This window comes from Muntiacus reevesi, chromosome 8 (genome assembly GCF_963930625.1).
Source record: "Muntiacus reevesi chromosome 8, mMunRee1.1, whole genome shotgun sequence".
In the NCBI taxonomy this organism is placed as follows: domain Eukaryota; kingdom Metazoa; phylum Chordata; class Mammalia; order Artiodactyla; family Cervidae; genus Muntiacus; species Muntiacus reevesi.
In genome coordinates this window covers 17130494-17156616 of record NC_089256.1, presented here as the reverse complement: position 1 = coordinate 17156616, position 26123 = coordinate 17130494, and the positions used below count along the sequence as shown (strand labels likewise).

At 40.4% G+C, this 26123-nt stretch overlaps 1 protein-coding gene across 1 annotated transcript in view; it reads left to right on the top strand.

Annotated features, from left to right (window-relative positions):
- The first annotated feature begins 15243 nt into the window (after positions 1-15243).
- DNAJC13 (DnaJ heat shock protein family (Hsp40) member C13) overlaps positions 15244-26123 on the top strand; it is a 150492-nt gene continuing 139612 nt past the window's right edge. Inside the window, exon 1 of the mRNA XM_065942343.1 lies at positions 15244-15430. The gene's annotated coding sequence lies outside the window, so the exon portion shown is untranslated. The remainder of the gene's footprint in view (positions 15431-26123) is intronic.

Below are 26123 nucleotides of genomic sequence, written 5' to 3'. Positions count from 1 at the left end.
AGCTCAACATCCAGAAAATTAAATGGCATCACTTCATGGGAAATAGATGAGGAAACAGTGGCTGATTTTATTTTTCTGGGCTCCAAAATCACTGCAGATGGTGATTGCAGCCATGAAATTAAAAGACGCTTACTCCTTGGAAGGAAATTTATAACCAACCTAGACAGCATATTAAAAAGCAGAGACATTACTTTGTCTACAAAGGCCTGTCTGGTCAAGGCTATGGTTTTTCCAGTGGTCATGTACGGATGTGAGAGTTGGACTGTGAAGAAAGCTGAGCGCCGAAGAATTGATGCTTTTGAAGTGTGGTGTTGGAGAAGACTCTTGAGAGTCCCTTGGACTGCAAGGAGATCCAACCAGTCCATCCTAAAGAAGATCAGTCCTGGGTGTTCATTGGAAGCACTGATGCTGAAGCTGAAACTCCAATCCTTTGGCCACCTGATGCGAAGAGTTGACTCACTGGAAAAGACCCTGATTCTGGGAAAGATTGACGGCAGGAGGAGAAGAGGACGACAGAGGATGAGATGGTTGGATGGCATCACTGACTCAATGGACACGGGTTTGGGTTGACTCTGGGAGTTGGTGATGGACAGGGAGGCCTGGCGTGCTGCGATTCATGGGATCGGAAAGAGTCGGACACGACTGAGTGACTGAACTCAACTGAATGTTCCGTTGTATATACATACCAAATATTCTCTACCAACTCCTTTGTTGATGGACATTTAGGAAGCAACATGGTTCCTTCCATGTTCTGACTATTGTAAATAGTACTGCAATGAATATTGCAGTACATATATCTTCTCAAATTACGGTTTTCTCCAATTATATGCCTAGAGTGGGATTGCTAGGTCATATGGTCAGATATGCAAATGACACCACCGTTATGGCAGAAAGTGAAGAGGAACTAAAAAACCTCTTGATGAAAGTGGAAGAGGAGAGTGAAAAAGTTGACTTAAAGTTCAACATTCAGAAAACTTAGATCATGTCATCTGGTCCCATCACTTCATGGGAAATAGATGGGGAGACAGGGGAAACAGTGTCAGACTTTATTTTTTGGGCTCCAAAATCACTGCATATGTTGATTGCAGCCATGAAATTAAAAGACGCTTACTCCTTGGAAGGAAAGTTATGACCAATCTAGATAGCATATTAAAAAGCAGAGACATTACATTGCCAACAAAGGTCTGCCTACTCAAAGCTATGGTTTTTCCAGTGGTCATGTATGGATGTGAGAGTTGGACTGTGAAGAAAGCTGAGTGCTGAAAAAATTGATGCTTTTGAACTGTGGTGTTGGAGAAGACTCTTGAGAGTCCCTTGGACTGCAAGGAGATCCAACCAGTCCATCCTAAAGGAGATCAGTCCTGGGTATTCACTGGAAGGATTGATGCTGAAGCTGAAACTCCAGTACTTTGGCCACCTGATGCGAAGAGTTGACTCATTGGAAAAGACCCTGATGCTGGGAGGGATTGGGGGCAGGGGGAGAAGGGGACGACAGAGGATGAAATGGTTGGATGGCATCACCGACTCGATGGACATGAGTTTGGGTAAACTCTGGGAGTTGGTGATGGACAGGGAGGCCTGGCGTGCTGCGATTCATGGGGTCCCAAAGAGAAGGACACGACTGAGCGACTGAATTGAACTGACAGTAGTTCTTTCTTAGTTCAAGGAAACTCCATATGTTCTCCATAGTGATTGTACCAGTTTACATTTCCACCAACAGTTTAGGAGGGTTCCCTTTCCTCCATACCCTCTCCAGCATTTGTAGATTTTAATTCAATGAACTATGACAAAATTAATGGGAAGTAAAAGTTTCTGGTGCACCTAGTTAACTTTACAGGATGTTTCCCCACCTGATTTACGTGTGAATGAGTCACTGGCATTCTAAAAACTTCTTTATGGTCAAATCTGGGCTCATTGTTTCTCAAATATTATGCTATAAAGACAAATACTCATACATCTAGGTAGGTTTGCATTGTTAACATTCATGTATATGACTTTAGCAAGTTGACTCTATGTTTTTTTGTAAGAAATAAAGGAATAATGACATCTTTTGGGCATGAATTATTTTACAGTTTTTCATGCTGTAACTATATAGATATGGTTGTTAAGAATGAATGTAAGCCTCCCCCCTTTTTTGAACAATACTCTAAATGTCTGTAGGGACTTCCCTGGTGGTCCAGTGGCTAAGATTCCACCCTCCACATGCAGGGGACCTGGGTTTGATCCCAGACCTGGATCTGACCAGAGAACTAGACACCACAGGCTGCAACTAAAGATTCCCTATGCTGTAACAAAAAGGATTCCACACCTCAACCAGTACAGCCAATAAATAAATTAATATTTTTTAAATGTCTATTTATATTGTTATGGTGAGTCCAAGGAAACTCAAGAACAAGTATAATACATACCAGCTGGAGACTCTGATATCACCTTACATTTGGTAAGGAAACTAAGTTATTGGGTGGTGAGTAAGCAGATGCTCCAATGTTACTTAACCCTCACTACAGTTTCCCAAGGTAAGTATCAATACCTCTAGTTTACAGATAGCAGAACTGAAACTCAAAGAGGTGTTCACCTGAAAGAAATGAGCTGTCAAGTATTTCTCCAGAAAACATAGGTTTATTTGGGATCTGTTGAGAATTGCAATTCTGGGTCTGCAACCATGGTGAGCCATGTGCAATTTCCCCCACATGGCAAGGGAAGGAGAATGCTTTATACAGGAAAAAAGGAAGTTGGAAAAGCTATTGTAAACAATATGTCCATGGCTTTTCATTGGTTGAGTCCTTGCCAGGAAAAAAAAGAGGAGTCTTTCTTCCTCTTGAAGTCTGCTATCATCACAGTGTGGGAGACCCATTTTGGTCTCCTAACTCTATTTAACTGAAGCTTGCATTATTAATCTTTTACAGAGGATAAGGGACTTGCCTCAGTTTTTTTTTTTTTTTTTTAACCACCTTATATTTCCTTCAAGTGCAGATGGCTAAGAATATCTAAATTTAATAATTTCACAATTGGTTGGGAAACTTGCTCACTTCAAAATCCTCTACCAAAAAAAATGTAAGTCTTTAGATTTTTCTCATATCTGGTAATACAGGAAGAGTTTGGATTAACTAGCAAGAATACTGAATTGGCAAGTCCTCATATTGGAACTGAGTGGGACCCTAAGGGGTCTTCACTTTCTTATTTATAGAAAAAGGCTTTTGACTCCTAGCCTTCCCCTGAGTTCCAAAGAGCAGACTAAAGCAGTTACTAATTAGAGAAATGAAGGAATACAGAAAGAAAAGAAAAACAGTCAAACAAGAAAAGTAATGACAGCTTAAACAATAGTTCAGCAATAAAACAGAGTCTGAGTCCCTCCTCAAGGAATATACATAACAATTTGATGCATATCTTTGAGTTTTTCTGTAGAAACTAAGACTACCACACAGCTGGAGGATGGTGACTACATGCTGATCACAAATACACAGACCCCAGACTTGTTGTGTGGCAGGAAGGGGGACCCCTTCCAGGGCCTGAAACTGGGCTCTTGTCTAACAGTCAGAAATGAATTGTCTGAGGAGACACATGTTCTGAGAAAGCAACAGATTTTATTGGGAAAGGGCACTCAGGTGGAGAGCAGTAGGGTAAGGGAACTCAGGAGCACTGCTCTGCCAAGTGGCTCGCAGTCTTGGATTTTATGGTGATGGGATTAGTTTCCAGGTTGTCTCTGGCCAATCATTCTGACTCAGAGTCCTTCCTGGTGGTGCACACCTTGTTCAGCCAAGATGGATGCCAGCGAGAAGGATTCTGGGAGGTGGTCGGACATGTGGTGTCTCCTTTTGACCTTTCCTGAACTCTTCCGGTTGGAGTTGCTTATTAGTTCCGTGTTCCTTACCAGGACCTCCTGTTGTAAAACAACTCATGCAAATGGTTACTATGGTGCCTGGCCAGGGTGGGCGGTTTCAGTCAGTGTGCTTCCCTTAACAGTTGGAACCAGCAGGTCAATGACTAAGATTTCTGAAACATCACTTGTTACCTTACCACCAACCAACAGGAAGAAAGTCACTCACCCTGCACCAAATGTTGCCTTTAAAAACATTACCCTGAAAGCTATTGGAAATTTGGGTCTTTTGAGCATTACTTGCTCATTCTCCTTTTTTGGCACCCTGCAATAAAGGCTGTACTCTCCTTTACCACAACCTAAAGTCAGTAGATTGGCTTTGCTGCACAGCAGGTGAGTGGTTTGGTAACCATATAGTGCAAAAGGAGCAGCGGGGGTTAACTTTTTTAAATAATTTCATTTATTTGTTTTGGCTGTGCTGGGTCTTCGTTGCTACATGGGCTTTTCTCTAGTTGTGGGGAGTGGAGGCTGAGTTGCAGCGTGTGGGCTTCTCATTGCTGTGGCTTCTCTTGTTGTGAGGCATGAGCTCTAGGGCACTCAGGCTTCAGCAGTTGTGGCACATGGGCTCAGTGGTTGCAGTATCAAGGCTCTAGAGCACAGGCTCAATAGTTGTAGTTGCACTGGCCCTGTTGCTCCACAGCGGGTGGGATCCTCCCAAATCAGGGGTCAAACCCATGTCTCCTGCATTGGTAGGCAGACTCTTTACCACTAAGCCACCAGGGAAGCCCTGGGGTTAATTTTAACAAAAGAAAAGGACACAGAAAGGACTTTTGCTTAATCAGTTAATATTTCATTAATGGTTTCAAATTCTTAAACCATAGAACAGGTATTTCATTTTCCCTCTTTACCTAACTCTGACAATATGGTCAGAACTAGATTATTTCCTGTAATTGATTGGAGGTGCTGGGGAGGAAGACGTTTTCCTTCATCTTTCTAGATTCTTCTGGATGGTTTAAAATTAAATAACATAAGGCAAATTAACAGGAGAAAATCAAAGTTTAGTAACATAGTATATATGGGAGAGACCTAGGAAAACTGAGTAATCTCTCAAAATGGCCAAAGCTCTTATATTTTAAATACCATCTTCAGTTAAAGACAAAAAGAATGGTAGGGAAAGTCAGTTAAGAAAGGTTGCAGGAAAAAGCACAATAAATGAGGGTGATTTTGTTACAGACTTACGTCATTGCTTACTCTATTGATAAGAGTTTCAAGAGATTTGGTAAACCTCCTCTTCCAGGGTCAGAGAGGAAGATGCTCTTATAAATGGAGATTTCCCTTACAAATGTTTCTCACAAAAGTGCAAATATTATTGATTTTCAGAGCACTTCTGATGTGTGCTGTTTCTCAGAAAACAGCCAGCTTAAAACAATATGCCAAAGAGACATATTTCAGGATGGCAAATTCTGCTCTGGAAACTGTATATATGAATTCTCATGTCATAATTTGCCAAATGTTGTCAATAATTTCAAGTCTACATGAAAGCAAGAAACATGTGCTTCATGTATATGGAAGCACAAAAAAACTAAATATGTGGAGAGATAAACCTTGAGAAAAACTACAGGAGACAAACAACAACCAAATAAGAAATTAAAGTCAAGTCCACTAGAGATTATAATACTAAGTGAAGTAAGTCAGAAAGAGAAGACAAATACCATATGATATCACATACATGTGGAATCTAAAATATGACACAAATGAACTTATTTACAAAGCAGAAACAAACTGACAGGTATAGAGAAGAGACCTGTGGTTCTCAAGGGTGGGGGGGGGGAAGATGGGGAGTTTGGTACCAGCAGATGAAAACTAGTATGCGTAGAATGGATAAAAAACAAGGTCCAACTGTATTTCGTCAATATCCTGTAATTGATCAAATGAAAAAGAATATATATCTGAATTACTTTGCATACAGCAGAAATTAATACAGCACTGTAAATCAACTGTACTTCAATAAAATAAGCTTTTTTAAAAGAACAAAAAAATGAAGTCCAATAGAAAATGATTCTATAGGACTTTCAAGCTTGCCAGCTCAACTGGAAACTATTTTCTAACTGTGTCTGCGCAAGACCTTATAAACAGCATCTTCTAAGAGATGTTTAACAAAACCATATATATAATTTTATATTTTCTAGTAGCTACATTTTAAAAAAAGAAATGTGAAGTTAATTTTAATAATGTCTTTTTTTAACTGAATACTTATCTAAAATATTATTTCAACATGTAATCAATATAAAATTTTAAATGTAGTATTTTAGATTTTTTAATAGTAAATCTGGTATTTTAACTTTACCTCAAGTATTCAGCAGCTTGGGGATAGGTTACTATGTTGAAAACAGTTGAATATATTTATATAGCGTTCTTAGGGATTCATTTAGGATCTAGGCTTTGAAATAATTAGGCAGGTCCATTTAACAGCAATAGGGAGCTTGATAAGCAGGTGTTTGTCTCATGTCTAAAATCTTAAACCTCCCCTGCCTTGTACAGCAATGTCAGTTCAGTTTGGTTCAGTCACTCAGTCATGTCTGACTCTTTGCGATCCCATGAATTGCAGCATGCCAGGCCTCCCTGTCCATCACCAACTTCCAGAGTTTACTCAAATTCATGTCCATCGAATCAGTGATGCAATCCAGTCATCTCTTCCTCTGTCGTCCCCTTTTCCTCCTGCCCCCAATTCCTCCCAGCATCAGGGTCTTTTCCAATGAGTCAACTGTTCGCATCAGGTGGCCAAAGTATTGGAGTTTCAGCTTCAGCATCAGTCCTTCCAATGAATACCCAGGACTGATCTTTGGGATGGACTGGTCGGATCTCCGTGCAGCCCAAGGGGCTCTCAAGAGTCTTCTCCAACACCACACTTCAACAGCATCAATTCTTCGGCGCTCACCTTTCTTCACAGTCCAACTCTCACATCCATACATGACCACTGGAAGAACCATAGCCTTGAGTAGATGGACCTTTGTTGGCAAAGTAATGTCTCTGTTTTTTAATATACTGTCTAGGTTGGTTATAACTTTCCTTCCAAGGAGTAAGCGTCTTTTAATTTCATGGTTGCAATCACCATCTGCAGTGATTTTGGAGCCCAAAAAAATAAAGTCAGCCACTGTTCCCACTGTTTCCCCATCTATTTCCCATGAAGTGATGGAACTGGATGCCATGATCTTAGTTTTCTGAATGTTGAGTTTTAAGACAGCTTTTTCACTCTCCTCTTTCACTTTCATCAAGAGGCTGTTTAGTTCCTCTTCACTTTCTGCCACAAGGGTGATGTCATCTGCATATCTGAGGTTATTGACATTTCTCCCGGCAATCTTGATTCCAGCTTGTGCTTCTTCCAGCCCAGCCTTTCTCATGATGTACTCTGCATATAAGTTAAATAAGCAGGGTGACAATATATAGCCTTGATGTAATCCTTTACCCATTTGGAACCAGTCTGTTGTTCCATGTCCAGTTCTAACTGTTACTTCCTGACCTGCATATAGGTTTCTCAAGAGGCCGGTCAGGTGGTCTGGTAATCCCATCTCTTTCAGAATTTTCCACAGCTTATTGTGATCCACACAGTCAAAGGTTTTGGCATAGTCAATAAAGCAGAAATAGATGTTTTTCTGGAACTCTCTTGCTTTTTCAATGATCTAGCGAATGTTGGCAATTTGATCTCTGGTTCCTCTGCCTTTTCTAAAACCAGCCTGAACATCTGGAAGTTCACTGTTCACGTATTGCTGAAGCCTGGCTTGGGGAATTTTGAGCATTACTTTACTAGCGTGTGAGATGAGTGCAATTGTGCAGTAGTTTGAGCATTCTTTGGCATTGCCTTTCTTTAGGATTGGAATGAAAACTGACCTTTTCCACTCTTGTGGCCACTGCTGAGTTTTCCAGATTTGCCGGCATATTGAGTGCAGCACTTTTCACAGAATCATCTTTTATGATTTGAAATAGCTCAACTGGAATTTCATTGCCTCCACTAGCTTTGATACTAGTGATGCTTTCTAAGGCCCACTTGACTTCACATTCCAGGATGTCTGGCTCTAGGTGAGTGATCACACCATCGTGATTATCTGGGTCATGAAGATCTTTTTTGTACAGTTCTTCTGTGTATTCTTGCCACCTCTTCTTAGTATCGTCTGCTTCTGTTAGGTCCATACCATTTCTGTCCTTTATCGAACCCATCTTTGCATGGAATGTTCCCTTGGTATCTCTAATTTTCTTGAAGAGATCCCTAGTCTTTCCCATTCTATTGTTTTCCTCTGTTTCTTTGCATTGGTCGCTGAGGAAGGCTTTCTTATCTCTCCTTGCTATTCTTTGGAACTCTGCATTCAAATGGGAATATCTTTCCTTTTCTCCTTTGCTTTTCACTTCTCCTCTTTTCACAGCTATTTAAGGCCTCCTCAGACAGACATTTTGCTTTTTTGCATTTCTTTTCCATGGGGATGGTCTTGATTCCTGTCTCCTGTACAATGTCACAAGCGTCCATCCATAGTTCATCAGGCACTCTGTCTATCAGATCTAGACCCTTAAATCTATCTCTCACTTCCACTGTATAATCATAAGGGATTTGATTTAGGTCATATTTGAATGGTCTAGTGGTTTTCCCTACTTTGTTCAATTTAAATCTGAATTTGGCAATAAGGAGTTCATGGTCTGAGCCACAGTCAACTTCCGGCCTTGTTTTTGCTGGCTGTGTAGAGCTTCTCCATCTTGGCTACAAAGAACATAATCAATCTAATTTCGGTGTTGACCATCTGGTGATGTCCATGTGTAGAGACTTCTCTTGTGTTGTTGGAAGAGGGTGTTTGCTATGACCAGTGTGTTCTTGGCAAAACTCTATTAGCCTTTGCCCTATTTCATTCCGTACTCCAAGGCCAAATTTGCCTATTACTCCAGGTGTGTCTTGACTTTGGACTTTTGCATTCCAATCCCCTATAATGAAAAGGACATCCTTTTTGGGTGTTAGTTCTAAAGGGTCTTGTAAGTCTTCATCAAACCATTCATATTCAGCTTCTTTCAGCATTACTGGTTGGGGCACAGGCTTGGATTACCGTGATATTGAATTCTTTGCCTTGGAAATGAACAGAGATCATTCTGTCGTTTTTGAGATTGCATCCAAGTACTGCATTTCGAAATCTTTTGTTGACCATGATGGCGACTCCATTTCTTCTAAGGTACTCCTGCCCACAGTAGTAGATATAATGGTCATCTGAGTTAAATTCACCCATTCCAATCCATTTTAGTTTGCTGATTCCTAGAATGTCAGCATTCATTCTTGCTATCTGTTTGACCACTTCCAATTTGCCTTGATTCATGGACCTAACATTGCAGGTTCCTATGCAATATTGCTCTTTACAGCATCAGACCTTGCTTCTATCACCAGTCACATCCACAACTGGGTATTGTTTTTGCTTTGGCTCCACCCCTTCACTCTTTAATGTATGCCACTGATTGAAAGCTACTGATATCAAAAATGCTGTGAAATGCTGTAAGTATATTTCATAAAATTTGTAAACTTGATATGTTTACACTATGAAAGTATCAGAAAATCTTCTGTAAACTTATATTCTGAATAAAAAGATAAATCCTGGGATCTTGTGGGAATCCAGGGTCCAAGACTCCAAGCTCCCAGTGTAGGGGGCCTGGGTTCCATCCCTGGTCAGGGAACTAATATCTCACATGCTGCAAGTAAGACCTGATGCAGCCAAATAATTTTTTAAAAGATTATTTCAGAAAGAGAAGCTTGAAGGTCATGCTTGCATGGGCCACTCCTTTAAAAAATGGCTGGCAGTGGGACCTCACTTAACAGAAGAATAGGGAAAGAAAAGGTAAGTCATCCTACCTTTCCTGCCTCTGCTCCTTAGTTCTAGTGTTTTCAGAAGGATACTGACTGACTTGTGCAGATCAGTTAAGAACAACCAGGGGAACTGTGGAAAGGCTTGAAACCACATCCTGTAAGGAGCAGTGAATACGGCTTCTAAAGATCAGAGTTTGAGGCCAGGACGGTTAAGCAGAGTGATAATAAGCAGAGGTATATGTGTGCTTAGTCACTCAGTTGTGTCCAACTCTTTTTGACCCTATGGACTGTAACCTGCTGGCTCCTCTGTCTACAGGGATTCTCTAAGCAAGAATACTGGAGTGGGTTGCCAGGGCCTCCTCCAGAGGATCTTCCCAACCCCAGGATCAAACCCAGGTGTCCTGCATAGCAGGTGGATTCTTTACCATTTGAGTCATCAGGGAAGCCCAGTAAGCAGAGGAGAGGGGGGCAGATAGGAGGATTTTCTTCAGTCATAAAATATTTCCTGCCATATCAGTAAACAAGGATGTCACAGTCATCAGAAATTCCTGCCCAAGGTGAGTTGGTGAACCCTAAGGGCACTCATCCTGGAGAAGGAAATGGCAACCCACTCCAGTACTCTTGCCTGGAAAATTCCATGGATAGAGGAGCCTTGAAGGCTACAGTCCATGGGGTCGCAAAGAGTCGGACGCGACTAAGCAACTTCACTTCACTTCACTTCACTCCAAGGGCACTCATGGGGAGAAGAATACCTGGGATCCAACAGCCATCAGGCTGCAGCCACGTCCTATGGTGAGCCCCAAGAGAGCTCAGGATGTGAAAAATCACTGGATACTGGTTGAGGATAGCTGAGATGCATATGAAAGGAATGATTTCAGTGAGTCTTGCATCTTCTCATACATAGAAAAGCGCTAAATTCCTTAACTTATGATATCTGGTTTTCTTTAATTAACAACAGTGTTTTGATGTTCAGACTATCTGCCCTTTGTTGCAAAACTTCTATATAACCTGGATCCTTTCCTTCCTTTCTTGGAGCAGTTCTCTCAGGGTCACTTGAAGTGCTATCTCCTGGGTTTGAAGTCCCCCAAATTCTCACCAAATTAAACTCTCAAACTTTCAGTTCAGTTCTGTCCCTCAGTCATGTGCAACTCTTTGCAACCCCATGCAGCATGCCAAGTTTCCCTGTCCACCACCAACTCCCGGAGCTTGCTCAAAATCAAATCCATCAAGTCAGTGATGCTATTCAACCATCTCATCCTCTGTCCTCCCCTTATTCTCCTGCCTTCAATCTTTCCCAGCATCAGGGTTTATTCTAAGGAATCAGTTCTTCGCATCAGGAGACCAAAGTATTGGAACTTCAGCTTCAGCATCAGTCCCTCCAATTAATTTCCAGGGTTGATTTCCTTTAGGATTGACTGGTTGGATCTCCTTGCAGTACAAGGGGCCCTCAAGAGTCTTCTCCAACACCACAGTTCAAAAACATCAGTTTTCTTTATGGTCCAACTCTCACATCCATACATGACTACCAGAAAAACAATAGCCTTGACTACATGGACCTTTGTTGGCAAAGTCATGTCTCTGCTTTCTAAGATGCAGTCTAAATTTCTCATAGCTTTTCTTCCAAGGAGTAAGTGTCTGTTCATTTCACGGTTACAGTCACCATCTGCAGTGATTTTGGAGTCCAAGAAAATAAAGTCTGTAACTGTTTCCATTGTCTCCCAATCTATTTGCCATGAAGTGATGGGACTGGATACCAAGATCTTAGTTTTCTGAAAGTTGAGCTTTAAAGCCAGTTTTTTTCACTCACTCCCCTCTTTTACTTTAATCAAAAGGCTCTTTGGTTCTTCTTCACTTTCTGCCATAAGGGTGGTATCTGAGGTTATTGCCAGGTTATTGTCCTGGCAATCTTGACTCCAGCTTTTGCTTCATCCAGTCCAGCATTTCACATGATGCACTCTACTCTACATATAAGTTAAATAGCAGGGTGACAATATACAGCCAGATGTACTCCTTTCCCAATTTGGAACCGACCTGTTGTTCCATGCCCGGTTCTAACTGTTGCTTCTTGACCTGCATGCCGATTTTTTCAGGAGACAGGTAAGGTGGTCAGGTATTTCCCATCTCTTTAAGAATTTTCCACAGTTTGTTGTGATCCCAAAGGCTCTAGCATAGTCAGTGAAGCAGAAGTAGATGTTCTCCTGGAATTCTCTTGCTTATTTTTTATGACTCAGCGAATGTTGGCAATTTGATCTCTGATTCCTCTGCCTTTTCTAAACCAAGCTTGAACAGTTGGAAGTTCTTGGTTCATGGGCTGTTGAAGCCTCCCTTGGAGAATTCTGAGCATTACTGTGCTAGTGTGTGAGATGAGTCTCAATTTTTAGGTTGTGACTATTTTTTAAGTTGACATGTTATACTGGCAAATACTTAAAAGGGATGTCACAGAAGAGGAATAGGCAAAAAGCAAACAAAAAACTACTCATGAAACAGAAGGCAAGTTGGCTGAACACAAAGACAGTGGTTTCTAAAACTACAAAGAAAGAAATCTTTTGGGAGACAAGGAATTTTGATCTAAAGCTGACGGATTAGACAGGGAAAGGGAAGGGGAAAGTCACTGTCTAAGGCTCCTCCTATCTCCAAGTATGAATTTTATTTGTCCCAAATATTGAACAGAGAGATAGTGTGGAGGTATAACGGTTTACTGGCTTTGATGTAACTAGTCCTGTAACTAAATCTTGGCTCAAGTTTTAGGAGTTTGTTCACTTCGGGCAAGTTTCTTAGATTCTCCTGGCTTTTTTCCTCTATAAAATAAAAATAATACACCCAAATTCTACTTCTGGGATTATAGGAAGTCTTTGTATTCTATAAGATGCTACAAAAACACAAGTTTCTGTATTCCTGGGATAAGCCAAGAAGGTCCCTTAACTCAGCAGTCCTATTGCTTTTACCTTCTCCCTTCCTACTCTATTTCAGGTCCTGTTGTAACCAAACGGAGCCTATGGGGCCTTCCTGGGACAGATTCCCTGTCCCTCATGTCCTCTAACTACCTCCTTTTTTCTTTTTGGCCATGTCGCACGGCATGTGGGATCTTAGTTCCCCGACCAGGGATCAAACTCATGCTCCCTGCAGTGTGGAAGCACAGAGTCCTACCTACTAAGCTGCCAGGGAATTTCTTTCACACCTGGGTCTTGTTTGTACAACAAACAAAAATCCCTTCAGCCTCCTAGGCTTTGCCAGAGTTTCAAGGAATAAACTTAATCAGGTCAGTAAATGCAGAAGAAAAGGAAAATGGTTAATAAGACATTATCTAGCCATTAAACAAAGTCAAGGAGCTTTTTTTCCCTTGTAGCTCAGTTGGTAAAGACTGCCTGCAGGGTTCGATTCCTGGGTCGGGAAGGTCCCCTGGAGAAGGAAATGGCAACCCACTCCAGTCATCTTTCCTGGAGAATCCCATGGACAGAGAAGACTGGCAGGCTACAGTCCATGTGGCTGCAAGAGTCTGACAGGACTTAGCAACTAACTCCCCAAGGGCTATAGATAATATTCTGAGCAACACCCTTTTGAGCTGTTTTGCAGCTACCGAAACTTCCACCAGGTAGAAGTAGTTAACTGTACACTGCCTACATACATGTGGACCCCAGACTGATTGAAATCAAAAGGTTGATGATGTTGACTCCTGATGACCTCACCACCAAACAATCAGAAAAATGTCCCTGAGCGGATCACACACCCAGCGATTCTCTTCCTCACCCTGTCTCTAAAAATCTTTTCCTGAAAGCCACAGAACAGTTCAGGTCTTCTGAGTACTAGAGACCTGCACTCCTTAGTTGACACCTACAATAAACACTGCATTTTCTGTCCCCCAAACCTGACGTCAGTAGATTCGCTTTACTGCACACCGAAGCCAGCAGATCCTAGTTCCACCCTGTAACAGTCTTCCCACAACCAACTACCCATTCTTGTTACCACCTCTTCAGTTCAGTTCAGTCGCTCAGCCATGTCTGACTCTTTGCGACCCCATGAACTGCAGCACACCAGGCCTCCCTGTCCATCACCAACTCCTGGAGTTTACTCAAACTCATGTCCATCTAGCCGGTGATGAGATCCAGCCATCTCATCCTCTGTCGTCCCCTTCTCCTCCTGCCCCCAATCCCTCCCAGCATCAGGGTCTTTTCCATTGAGTCAACTCTTCACATGAGGTGGCCAAAGTATTGGAGTTTCAGCTTCAACATCAGTCCTTCCAATGAACACTGATCTCCTTTAGGACTGATCTCCTTTAGGATGGACTGGTTGGATCTCCTTGCACCTCTTAGATGTACCTTATCTTACTGTCACAATACAGGAACGGCTACTGTAAAGATAAAAGCAGTTTCTTTCAACCTCAAGGTAGGGCAGAAGGTCAAAACAGTCAGGAAACAAAGATCTGTAAAACCATTGCCTGCGTCTTCCACCCAGCAACTGCCATCTTTAAAAATCAGTCAACCACTGAAAGGACAATACTATCTCAGGACTGCTCTGCTGAGTAGCAAACCTCTTATCAGAGACCTTTAACCCTCATAAAATAATGCATCCATGCTAGCCACGTACATCAGCTATCTTTTAAAGTTTCCATAAGAGTTTTAAAATTTGCAGTGTTGGAAGAAAAATAACTAGATTAACTTTAAGCTATTTTTGAACTGCAGTCTCTGGATCTCAGATCTGGGAGTGGAGAGTGAATTTAATCAAACCCTTACCCACTGATAACACACACTACTATGTCTTTTCTCTAACCAGATTCCTCTCTCCCAGCTTCCACATACATTAGGGAGATAGTAGAGAAGACACAAACTCTGGAGTCAGATTCCTTGAGTCCCCTACTGTGGAGAGGGACCTCAGCTTATCTGAAAAACAAGGATAATTCCTAGTCCACAGTGTTGAGGATTAACTAAGCAAATCCCTTGACATGTGATTAGCAATAAATGGGAGCTATCAGTATCATTTTTCTGGCACTCCCAGCAGCAAAAGGCCGTCAGATTTCCGAAGCTTTGGTGTCTGTGATTTCCCAAACCAACCCATATTTAAACCCTTTTCAGCTGTCTTCTGCGAGTCTCAGTAGATAATGAAACTGCTGGCTCTCAATCCAGCAAACGGGGTATACATCTTCTCGCGGATACTCCACGGCATTTCAAGTCAAGACTGGATAAATGCTTTAAAATAACACTTCACGAGATTAAGAGTGCATAACCTGTCCCGCCCAACGACCACGAGCAGGACTCAGAAGAGCCACCGGCTGAGGGGCAGGTTCCCCGCGCGGGGCGTGGACTCTTGCTTCCGCCATCTTCCTCGATATTCTGCGCATGTCCCAACTGCGTTTGGGGAGGAGGGCGTGCCTACCAGCCAGCCGGTTGAAGGCGGAATTTCATGGCAAGCAGGCGAATACGACCGGGAGGGCGGAGAAATGCATGCGAGAGGGAGGAGCAGAAGGCGGAAGAACTGAAATCAGCTGACTGGGTCTCGTGACAGTCTGGGCAGGGGCGACGCAGGCGTACTGGAGCGAGGTCCTCACATCCTGAGCGAAGATGGCGGCCTCCAGAGTGAGCCTCTGAGAGGCAGAGGGAGGAGGTGGAGGGGGCGGGGAGGCAGCGCCGCCGCGGCATCAGGAACCCGCGGCAGTGGAGCTACGGGGCCTCCGTGGGGAAAGGGGAAGTGGTGTAGGGGAGGAGGCCGGAGGGCGCCTCATCCCACTCTGGACGCGGAGCCGGCGGCAGGAGGAGCTCGGGCTGGAGCCTCTCCAGCCTCCCGCGAAGGTAAATCACCACGGGCACCGGACTCTGGAGCTTTGCTTTACCCCCTTGCCACGCCGCGAGGACTTGGGGCGCCAAGGGCAGGGAGAAGGAAGGGTGGTGCTGTCTGGGCCGCAACCTCCAGCAGTTCAGGAAAGCAGATTACCCTCCCCCCAGGCTGCTGGTCAGGTTCCTGTCGTCGGACCCCGCCACCCCCACCCCGCCTGCCCCCTGCGGCTCTGAGTGACAGTCGCCCAGGGCCCTGCCATGTTCAGTCCCACCCCGTTTTCCGCCTCCTTTTCGGGTTTCTTCCCACCGTGGTCCCCCCACTGCACTCTGCACATCCTTACCCCGCTCAGCCCTTATTCCTCTGGGTTTGCAGCCCTCTGGGCTCCGCCCTCCGGATTCCCTTTCATCCTCCTAGTCGGAGCGCTCTTCCTGCTGGATGCCCGGAACTCTTGTTTCCGAGGGTCAGTGACCCTCCTTCCTCCCAAGTATTGCATAGACTTTTAACTTTATTTGCGTAGCTTTGTTTCGTTTTCTTAGGAAATGGGGAGCACCCGCGTCGTTTCTTCTTCAGCTCCTCCCTTTTCCAAAATGAAGTTTTCTCCCCTCAGCGTTTCCTTTTTGCAAGAGAGCTTATTCACAGGGGCCTTTCCTCCGCTGCTGTGATTTTTGTCTCTGGATGCGGCCTTTAGATGGGTGAAGTGGGACTTAGACGTTCAGTGAAGTGGCTGTTAAACGCGGATTTGACTCTACACTTAAAAAGTGTCCTCCCCTAAATTGTGTTGGGTGCTAAGGTAACCTCTCTTAAGACTTTCCTTTACAGGTTGCTTAGGGGAGAACATTAGAAGTCTTCCCCAAATGTGCCAGTGGTTTCCCGAAGTAAATGATTTCTCGGTTCCTCTCTCTACTTTTCCCTTTGATCCGATCTTGATTCCCCTTGGGCTTCTACCTGATGCTGTTGCCCACTGTGAAGGAGTTTATACACTAGAGTTATTTTGAGCGTCTTGAAGTGTAGAGACTTGGGTGAAAAGTTAAATTTCAGAATATTTTTTCAGGACCTGTCCCAAAGATTGTCTCACTGTGTTTTCTTCTTGCTTGATGACAAGATTTCTAGGTTTGAAAGTACTGTATGCAGAGTCTAAGGAAATTAGAGTTGTTGGGTATATTACCAGTACTCTGTGAGTTTATGGGAAATGAAACAGGACTTGCCTTAAAAAAAAAAAAAAAAAAGAGGTTTAAAAAACTCGTCAATAATTGAGTGTCCCCAAAAGACTTGATTTCACTGTTCTTTGGAAGTGCTTTATTGTTTGACTAGCATATAATGTAAGATCATGTTAACATTTTAAATGTAATGTGAAACAGTTTAAGCAGCGATATCTTAAACTTGGCTTGTGGGGTTAATATCACAATGGAATATAAGGCCATTCTCGTTTAGAAATATTACATTATACTCTGAAAACAGGAAGTAGCACATATTAACGGAGGAAAAGTGGAGTCAGAGGGTTATTAAGAGATAGGAATTTTACATTCTATAGTCTAGTTCATGGAAAAATACCACAGTTTGTATTTCACTGGGAGGTAATGAATATTCCTCTTTTTTCTAAACTGGCAGTAGTAAATAGTAAAATATATGAACATTATAAGGGAAAAAGTTATGGAATTATGGAAAGGAGTTATTTTTAAGAATTAACTTTATCCACAAATAAATAGAAGCTGGTTGTTTAGGTGGAACGAAACAATGCTGGCTTTGTTATTGAGTTTGTAGACGGGAGGGTAGTGGAGTCAGGTTCTCAGTAGATACTGAATTATGGCTGAAATTAAAAAATCTGTTTTAACTAATTTGGCTGTATTCCTAAATTTCTATTTGAATTTGAGGTTTCCATTGCTCATACCTTTTTCATTTTTCTCTGACTGCATACTTAAAATTAGTAAAATAGAGGCACATCTAAGCAGATAAATTATCAAAAATTTTGTTGCTACTAATAGTTATAGGCCTAAATGTTCACCGTAATGCTTATTAGTGGTTCAAGGGGAGTTTTTTTCAAAAAGATCCTTTAAATCAGTGTTTCTCAACTTTATCAAACCCAGTAAAGGCCTCCTTTTTATTTCAAATAATTTGTAACATCTCCTTTACTATCCTGAATTAGTTTATAAATTAGTATAACCACCTCTGGCTTTGGCCCTGGACAAAAACAGCCTTTGGTTCCACTGTAGGATCAAAAAAGAACCAGACAAACTTCAAATTCATGATTTTTTTTTTTTTTTTTTTGAAACCTATTAACTTACTGAGGCCACAGGGCAAACTGGTGGCCTGAAATTTAAGGAGTGAGAGTACATATGAACTCAAGTTCACCTTCAGTAGACACATCTGGACACTGATAAAGAGCATTCAGCTTGAGTAGCTGACAAGTTGATGAAGGCTGAGTTTACTTCTTTATCTACATTCTTTATTGGGTACTCCTAGAAAAGATTGGAATGAGATCTGGGGAGTGTCTCTTGTGGTGCTGAGCCAGAGAACGGGAGAAGAGCAACAGAGTTTTCAGGAAGGGCAAAAAACTCTTGATTTTCTCTCTCTCTCTCTCTCTCTCTCTCTCTCTCCCCCCCCTCCCCCCTATAGAATAAAAACCTTAATCTTTAGAGAGAATGGGCATCTCTGCCAGCAGGCCCTGTTGGTGAGCTGAGGGAAGACAGAAACTTGGGGAGAGCAACTTTTTGGGGAAGGGACACTGAGCCCAAAGTTCCAGCCTGGGGAAACAGGAAAATTACACCTCTGAGAAACGGAGACACAGCATATGTCTAGGACTAAACCTTAGGACTACAGAGACTGTAACCCCACCTCTCTGCCACTAAGTTAAGAAACTGCGGATAACAGGTAGCTGCAAAATAGTACAAGGTGAGGAATAAGATTACGCAAAGAGGCACAGGGCAAAGAATCAAATAGACATTGCTTTAATAAACCATTCCTGACCTAGGCACAAGCTGTTCTGTAGATATTTGAAGCTTGTAATACAGTGGGGATAAAACCACAAAAGTGAAAGTGTTAGTTGCTCAGTCATGTCTGACTCTTTGCAGCATCATGGACCAAAGAGTATGGACCAGGCTCCTCTGTCCATGGAATTCTCCAAGGCAAGAATACTGGAGTGGGTTGCCATTCCCTTCTCCGGGGATAACCATAGCAACAGTGAATCATAAACTCAGCCCAGCTCCTAACATCCTGCACTAAAGACTCAACAAAGAAAAGATGTTCCTATTTCCCTTCACAAAAATTACTTACCTCTATCTCTGCTGTCCTATTACATGTCCCACTTTCAGCAAAAAATTACAAGACATAGAAAAGACAAAAAACATTCCCAAGAGAAAGAGCAGTCCATCACCAGGATTACTCTTTGGTTAACATAGGTGCTTCTATCTGATAAGGGAATTTAAAATGACTATAATTAATGTTAAAGGTATGAACAAAACGTGGACAGCATACAAAATCAGCTGGGTAGTTTCAGCTGACAGATAGAAACTATAAGAAAGAATCAAAAGGAAATGTCAGAAGTTTCACTACATAGTAACGGATTGCAGGATGCCTTTGGGCTCATCAGTTGATCTGAAACAACCAAAGAAAGAATCTGTGAATTTGTAGATATCAGAAATTACCCAAGTGAAACACAAAGAGTTTAAAAAAAGAACAAGAGCTTGGGGATTCTTTTTTTTTTTTTTTTTTTTTTGAGCTTGGGGATTCTATCTAACACGTTTAAATACATGCATAATTAGAATCCCTGAAGAAGACAGAGCAGAAGAAATGTTGAAATATTTGAGGAAATAATCGAGAATTATCTGAAATTAATGCCAGACATCAAACTAGAGGTGTAAGAAACTTAAGAGAACACCAAGCAGGGTAAACACCTGCCACTTAAAAAACCTGCATAAGACATCAAATTCAAACTTAGTTCTCCTAAGAGAAACTGTTGAAGTAACCAAAGAAAAAGAGAAACATTCTATACAAAGAAACATAAAGATAAGAGTTACAGCAGAGAAGCCATGCAAGCCAGAAGACAGCTAAGTGACAGCTTTAAAGTACTGAAAGAAGAAAACAGTAAAAAATATCCATCAAAAGTGCAGACAAAATACAGATACTCTGAAAAGCCATGAGAATTCAGACTTCTCATGAAGTTTTTATGATGTATGCATTACAGGAAAATTACGTGTATATTAAATGGCAAAACATACTTCATGATTTGTATTTTAATATAAAACTAAATTCTGGGATTAGCTGTAAAATAGGCTTTTATCTATGTGAATGTCTACTTGGATATTTGAAAGTCACTTGAGGACAGTTCATCAGTCTGTGGGACTGTCTTGCTTGTTGAGGGGTATGTAACTCCATCCACTAAATCCTAGAAGTGTTTTCTTTCTTTTTTTGTGTGTGTGTGTTTTTAATCATAGTGTCTCAAGGGGCAGCAACCCCACCCCAGCTTCCACTCTTGCAACCATTACTTTAATTCAATACATTGAATTAAACGTTCTTTTCAACACATTTTTCTGCTCCAGCTGTGTTCACAGATGCTTAGCACATGCCAGTCAGTGACATCTCTTATCTTATGGTATGATTCTTAGTTCTGGAAACTCCTTTAAGAATCAGTGAGTCAGGGGATATCTTTGTAGCAAGTAACTTAAGCCAACATAGTTGTGACATTTTTGCAAACTTGAGACAGTTACCTGTGCAAAGTTGTATTTAAGTATGATTCATTCAATAAAGCTAAACATATAGTTTCCTAGTAGTTCTTTTCACATGCTCTTAACTTTATTTAGCAGCCTACATATTTGAGTTTTACTTGTACTTTTATGGACTGCTTAAAAGGAAAAGTCATCTCTAACATAAGTCTAAAATCAGTGGGGTTTTTAAAGTTTGAGAATTTAAGTTGCCCTTAGAAGTAGGCCACACTGTTTAAGCAGTGTTCACAGATTTAGCACATGCCGTTTGATAGTGTCTTTTTTGCAGTTAATAACAATTGGAGCTTTTAATGACCAGATTAACAGCAAAACACCTAAAGTAATCTAAATTATTTTGATGTTCTGATTTTTTCAAGTAATAATTGTGAAAACATCATGGAAGGATTGATAAGGTATGAATATAGGGACTTTCTCTAGTGTGTAATAAGTTCTCTGTGTGTGTATATGCTCAATTGTGTTCTTTGCAATCTCATGGACTGTAACCCACCAGGCTCCTCTGTCCGTGGTACTTTCTAGGCAAGAATACTGGAGTGGGTTGCCATCTCCTGCTCCAGGGGATCTTCCTGACCCAGGGATGGAACCCGTGTCTCTTGTGGTTCCTGCACTGGCAGGAGGATTCTTTTACCACTGCACCACCTGGGAGGCTCCAGTAAATTCTATACTAATTATATTTAAGCTTCAATTCTTAGACTAGTCCTGTGGGATTTCTTGCTCTCTCAAACTTATACAGAATATATTTTGGATGTTCATCAAATCTTAGAGTAGATGAGCCATTTTCCTCCTGAAACTTATAGCTACTGGGTTTAATTTTAAAAGTAGAATTTTCTTTTCTTTTCTTTTCTTTTTTACTTACTTGGTAGATTTGGGAGTGTTCTGTAAACTGTGAAACTCTATGGCAGAGTTAGGAATAATAGGGGATTTTTGGAAAGAGACAAACCAGAAATTTACATGTTGTTGCTGTTTTGTATTGGGTCAAAGAAAGGGAAATTGCAGCCACTTAAACTCTTGTCTTATACTAGTATTAAGAGAACAGTATTTGGATATTAAGATGCTTACTGTCTTCAAATTATATTTGCTTTATGCCTAGGAAGTTTATTCCCCCATTATGTGTTTACTATAGTGTTAAGAAAAACAAGTTGAAATGTGGCAGTTAAAAATCTCTTTTACCATTAGCGTCTGTGAGAGCAAGATTATTAAGTGCCTGTGAGCTGAAGAACAGTTTATTGAATTAGTATATTTTGTTCTTGCATAAACCAATTTAGATTCAAAGATGAAATAAAAATTTGTGTCTAGAAAGCTTTAAGAATGTGTGCAAACTAGAAATACGTAAATGATCAGTACTGCTGATTTCACAGAATTGTTTAAGTGAACACATTTCTTAGTTGTTTTTTTTCTCTTCCCCCAAGGTGAATATTTCAAGGCATTTTTAAATTTTGGAAAGGGGAGAGTCATACCCATGTATCTTCCCTGGCAAAAACATTATTATTATTTTACAACAAATAGAGATCTATTTGTGAGAAATAAGAATTATCCGTTCACATGTAATCTAAAATATGAAGAGATAGGTATCTTTTTCAGTATTTAATTTACATTGAACGGGAAAGGCCAGCAAAATTAACTGGTATGGTGTGTATGCTTACTTCTCCCCCCATTGAGATCATGTTAAGTGTTTCTTCCGATTTATGGGTTGCTTTTGAATTTCTTTTGCCCTCTTATTTCATGAATATATATTCAGTTTCTAATTAGAGAGGAATGGATTTTATAAAGAGAATGAGGGGATCTTAGATTAGTTTTCCCTACCCTATGATGGTAGAAGTATTTGAAAGTTCATTTTGGCTTTGAACTGGCTTTCTTATAATATTTATCTCTGAAGTTCTTCAGCAAGTAAAGAAAACTAAGATAGAGTGTACTAAAACCTTACTTAGTGATCTATTTTATAGCTGTTTAAAGATTCCTGTATGGTAGATGTCGTTCACATTACTGATTTGTTGTTTATTTAAATGAAAAATACTTCTGTCTACACTTGAGTTATATATTAAAGCATAAAGATTAAAAATTTAAAAACAGGGTTAAAGGTCATATCACTTTTCTCTCAGACACAGCACATTCTAAGACAGTCTAGTTGTAGCTTTTTAATATGGGTAAAAATTAATGTTCTGTTAACCATTTATATTTTTTTAACCTTTTATTTGAAACTGACCTAACCTAGTGATATAATTCACTTAGGTTTTGAATCCAGTTACAAACAAAACTAGGCTCTTTAAGAAGCCAGTAATAAGGGATTCTCTCTTTGGTCATTACTTGAATCAGCCTTTGCCTTAGCAATGGTTTTCCTTCTCTATTTTCAGTAGGACGTAGATGTATGGGGAAATACTATGTTCACAAATTAGTTTCTATCGTATGAATGTCTACCATATTTTCAGGTGTAATTTCACAGTGTAGCAGAAAACAGTGTTCTGTTGCAGGTCAGAAAATAAAGGCAAATGTAGTTTTCCCCCAACATAAAAGTTTTCACCGACAGCCACGTTGAAAGGAATTTACATTAGACACCCATATTTTTTTGAGGCATTTCAAGACAAACTCATATTTTTAATTCATTACTTGAGAGTGAAAGCAAAATGATGAAAGAGTTTATTCTTTCATTTTGCAAATTCAAGGTGGAAAGTTAGTATCTTGTCTGCTCTTTGGAAATTTTCATCCTTGTGTAAAAATCCTTTCCAGTTGGTCATGCAGTGTGTGCTTTGAAGGCAAATAGCCTTGATTAAAACCATTTCCTTCATTCACTCACTAGTGTATTATTTTTTGAGTATACTCATTGATCCTGGCTAAGTAAGGTTTCTGTGTGAGTTTTTACTGAACACAAGCCATACACATAGACTTAATTTTGCTGTGTGTGCAAATTCTTTTGCTTATACCATGACTGCCTGACTGTAATCTGCTTGGAGGGCTACATGGTAAAGCATTCACCTGCAGTGCAGGAGACACAGGTTCAGTCCCTGGGTCAGAAAGATCCCCTAGAGGAGGAGATGGCAACCCATTCCAGTTATACTTGCTTTGGAAATTCCATGGACACAGGAACCTGGCAGGCTATATAGTCCATGGGGTCACAAAAGAGTCAGACAGGATTTGGGACTAAATAGCAACAGTCTGCTTAAGTGTTTGTGATGCTGAGTCCCTTCATACTGCTTTTTGTTCTTAGTGTCATTTTGATGTAGGTGTCTCTCAGTGAACTCTCAAATCCTGCACTTTTATGTCAAAATCATATTGTCCAAAAGATTGTACTTATTTTATGTGTAAATGGTTTTAAATGGATTGTCAGTTTTACTGCCAGTAATAAGACTGTGAAAACCTCAAGTGTTAATTGAAAGGATGAAGCAGGGGACTCATTGAAAAAGGCGAATCTAGCTAGAATTCCTGAATTCTGTCTTGCATTATGCCTTGAATTTGACTTTTAACCCTTCACACAGGTCTTTTAAAAGACAAACAGGAAAGTTGCAGAAAAGCTCTGTTAGTGGTGTATTATTAGGATATAGAATGAGAACAAGTGAAACCAACTTGCAAAAATTAGAGATCTTTTCCAGGTGATTTAGTTACAAAGGGCTTGTATACTTGAGTTTTTATCAAAAAGATCTTTGAGAATTTGAAGTGGGACTGTCCTGCAGGAAAGGAGGTGAAATTTAAGCAGTAATTAGTTTGAACACAAGAGCTCTTGCTAATTTGAATAGCATCTCAACAACTGGCAGGATAGCAAATACTGATGATACAGCTGCTACCAAGATCTCATCCAACAATTTTTATAGTTTTTTAGCTGAACAGTTTGCTGTTATTTATGGAATGTGCCTGTAAATAACTGTTATGCTCCTACACCTGAGACTAGAAATTCTGCAGAGTTTTCATCACTATTAGTGGGAATTATGGTTGCTTATTAGTTTTTACTGATAAGCAACAGTTCAAGGACCACTTTTAGAACTTATTTAAGAAATATACAGAGGAGATAATTGAATGGGGATTATTTTTATGGAGTAAAATTCTTTTTCCCAAAAGTTTCATAAGCTGTAATTTAAAAGACATCAAACACAAATTTAAAACTATTAGGTTGGTTTCATAGAATTCAGCAACACATCAAAAAGCTCATACACCATGATCAAGTTGGGTTTATTCCAGGAACGCAAGGATTCTTCAATATATGCAAATCATCATTGTGATACACCATATTAAAAAACTGAAAGATAAAAACCGCATAATAATATCAGTAGACGTAGAAAAAGCCTTTGACAAAATTCAGCACTCATTTATGATTAAAACTCTTCAGAAAATGGTCATAAAAGGAACCTAACTCAACATAGTAAAGGCCATGTATGATAAGCCTACAGCAAACATTATTCTCAATGGTTAAAAACTGAAAGCATTCCCCCTAAGATCAGGAACAAGACAAGGGTGTCCACTTTAACCACTGTTATTAAACATAGTTCTGAAAGTCCTAGCTATAGCAATCAGAGAAGAAAAAGAAAGAAAAGGAATCTAGATTGGAAAAGAAATAAAGTTCTCACTGTTTGCAAATGACATGATATTGTACATAGAAAACCCTAAAGATAGTATCAGAAGATTACTAGAGCTAATCAGTGAATTTAGCAAAGTCACTGGATACAAAATCAATACACAGAAATCATTTGTATTTGTATATACTAAAAATGAAAACTCAGAAAGAGAAATTAATAATCAGTCCCATTCACCATTGCAACAAAAAGAATTAAATACCTAGGAATAAACATACCTAAGGAGACAAACTGACTCATTTGAAAAGACCCTGTTGCTGGGAACGATTGAGGGTAGGAGAAGAAGGGGACCACAGAGGATGACATGGTTGGATGCATCACTGACTCAATGGACTTGAGTTTGGGTAAACTCTGGGAGTTGTTGATGGACAGGGAAGCCTGGCATGCTGCAGTTCATGGGGTTGCAAAGAGTCAGACACAATTGACTGAACTGAACTGAAGGAGACAAAAGAACTGTACACAGAAAACTATAAGACTAATAAAAGAAATGAAAGATGACATAAATAGATGGAGAGCGATTCTATATTCCTGGGTAGGAGGAATCAACATTGTGAAAATGACTATACTACCAAACACAATCTACAGATTCAGTGTGATTCCTATCAAATTACCAATGGCATTTTTCATAGAACTAGAACAAAAAATTTCACAATTCATATGGAAGCACAAAAGAGCCTTAATGGCCAAAGGATTCTTGAGAAAGAAAGATGGAGCTGGAGGAATCAACCTTCCTGACTTCAGATTAGACTACAAAGCTGCAGTCATCAAGACAGTATGCTACTGGCACAAAACAAAAATATAGACCAATGGAACAAGATCGAAAGCCCAGACATAAACCCATACACCTATGGGTACTTTATTTTTGACAAAGGAGGTAAGAATATACAATGGGGCAAAGACAGCCTCTTTGATAAATGGTGCTGGGAAAATTGGACAGCTTCATGTAAAAGAATAAAATTAGAACTTTTCCCAACACCATACACAAAGATAAACTCAAAAGGGATTAAGTACCTAAATGTAAGACCAGAAACTATAAAACTCAGGAAAACATAGCCACAACACTTGATGACGTAAATCAAAGGAAGATCCTCTATGACCCACCTCTAGAGTAATGGAAATGAAAACAAAAGTAAACAAGTGGGACTTGATTAAACTTTAAAGCTTTTGTACAGCAAAGGAAATATAAGCAAGGTGAAAAGATAGGCCTCAGAATGGGAGAAAATAATAGCAAATGAAACAACTGGGAAAGGATTAATTTCCAAAATATACAAGCAGCTCATACAACCCAATACCAGAAAAACAAACAACTCAATCAAAAAGTGGGAAAAGACCTAAACAGACATTTCTCCAAAGAAGACATACAGATAGCTAACAAACACATGAAAAGATACTCAACATCGCTCATTATTAGAGAAATGCAAATCAGAACTACA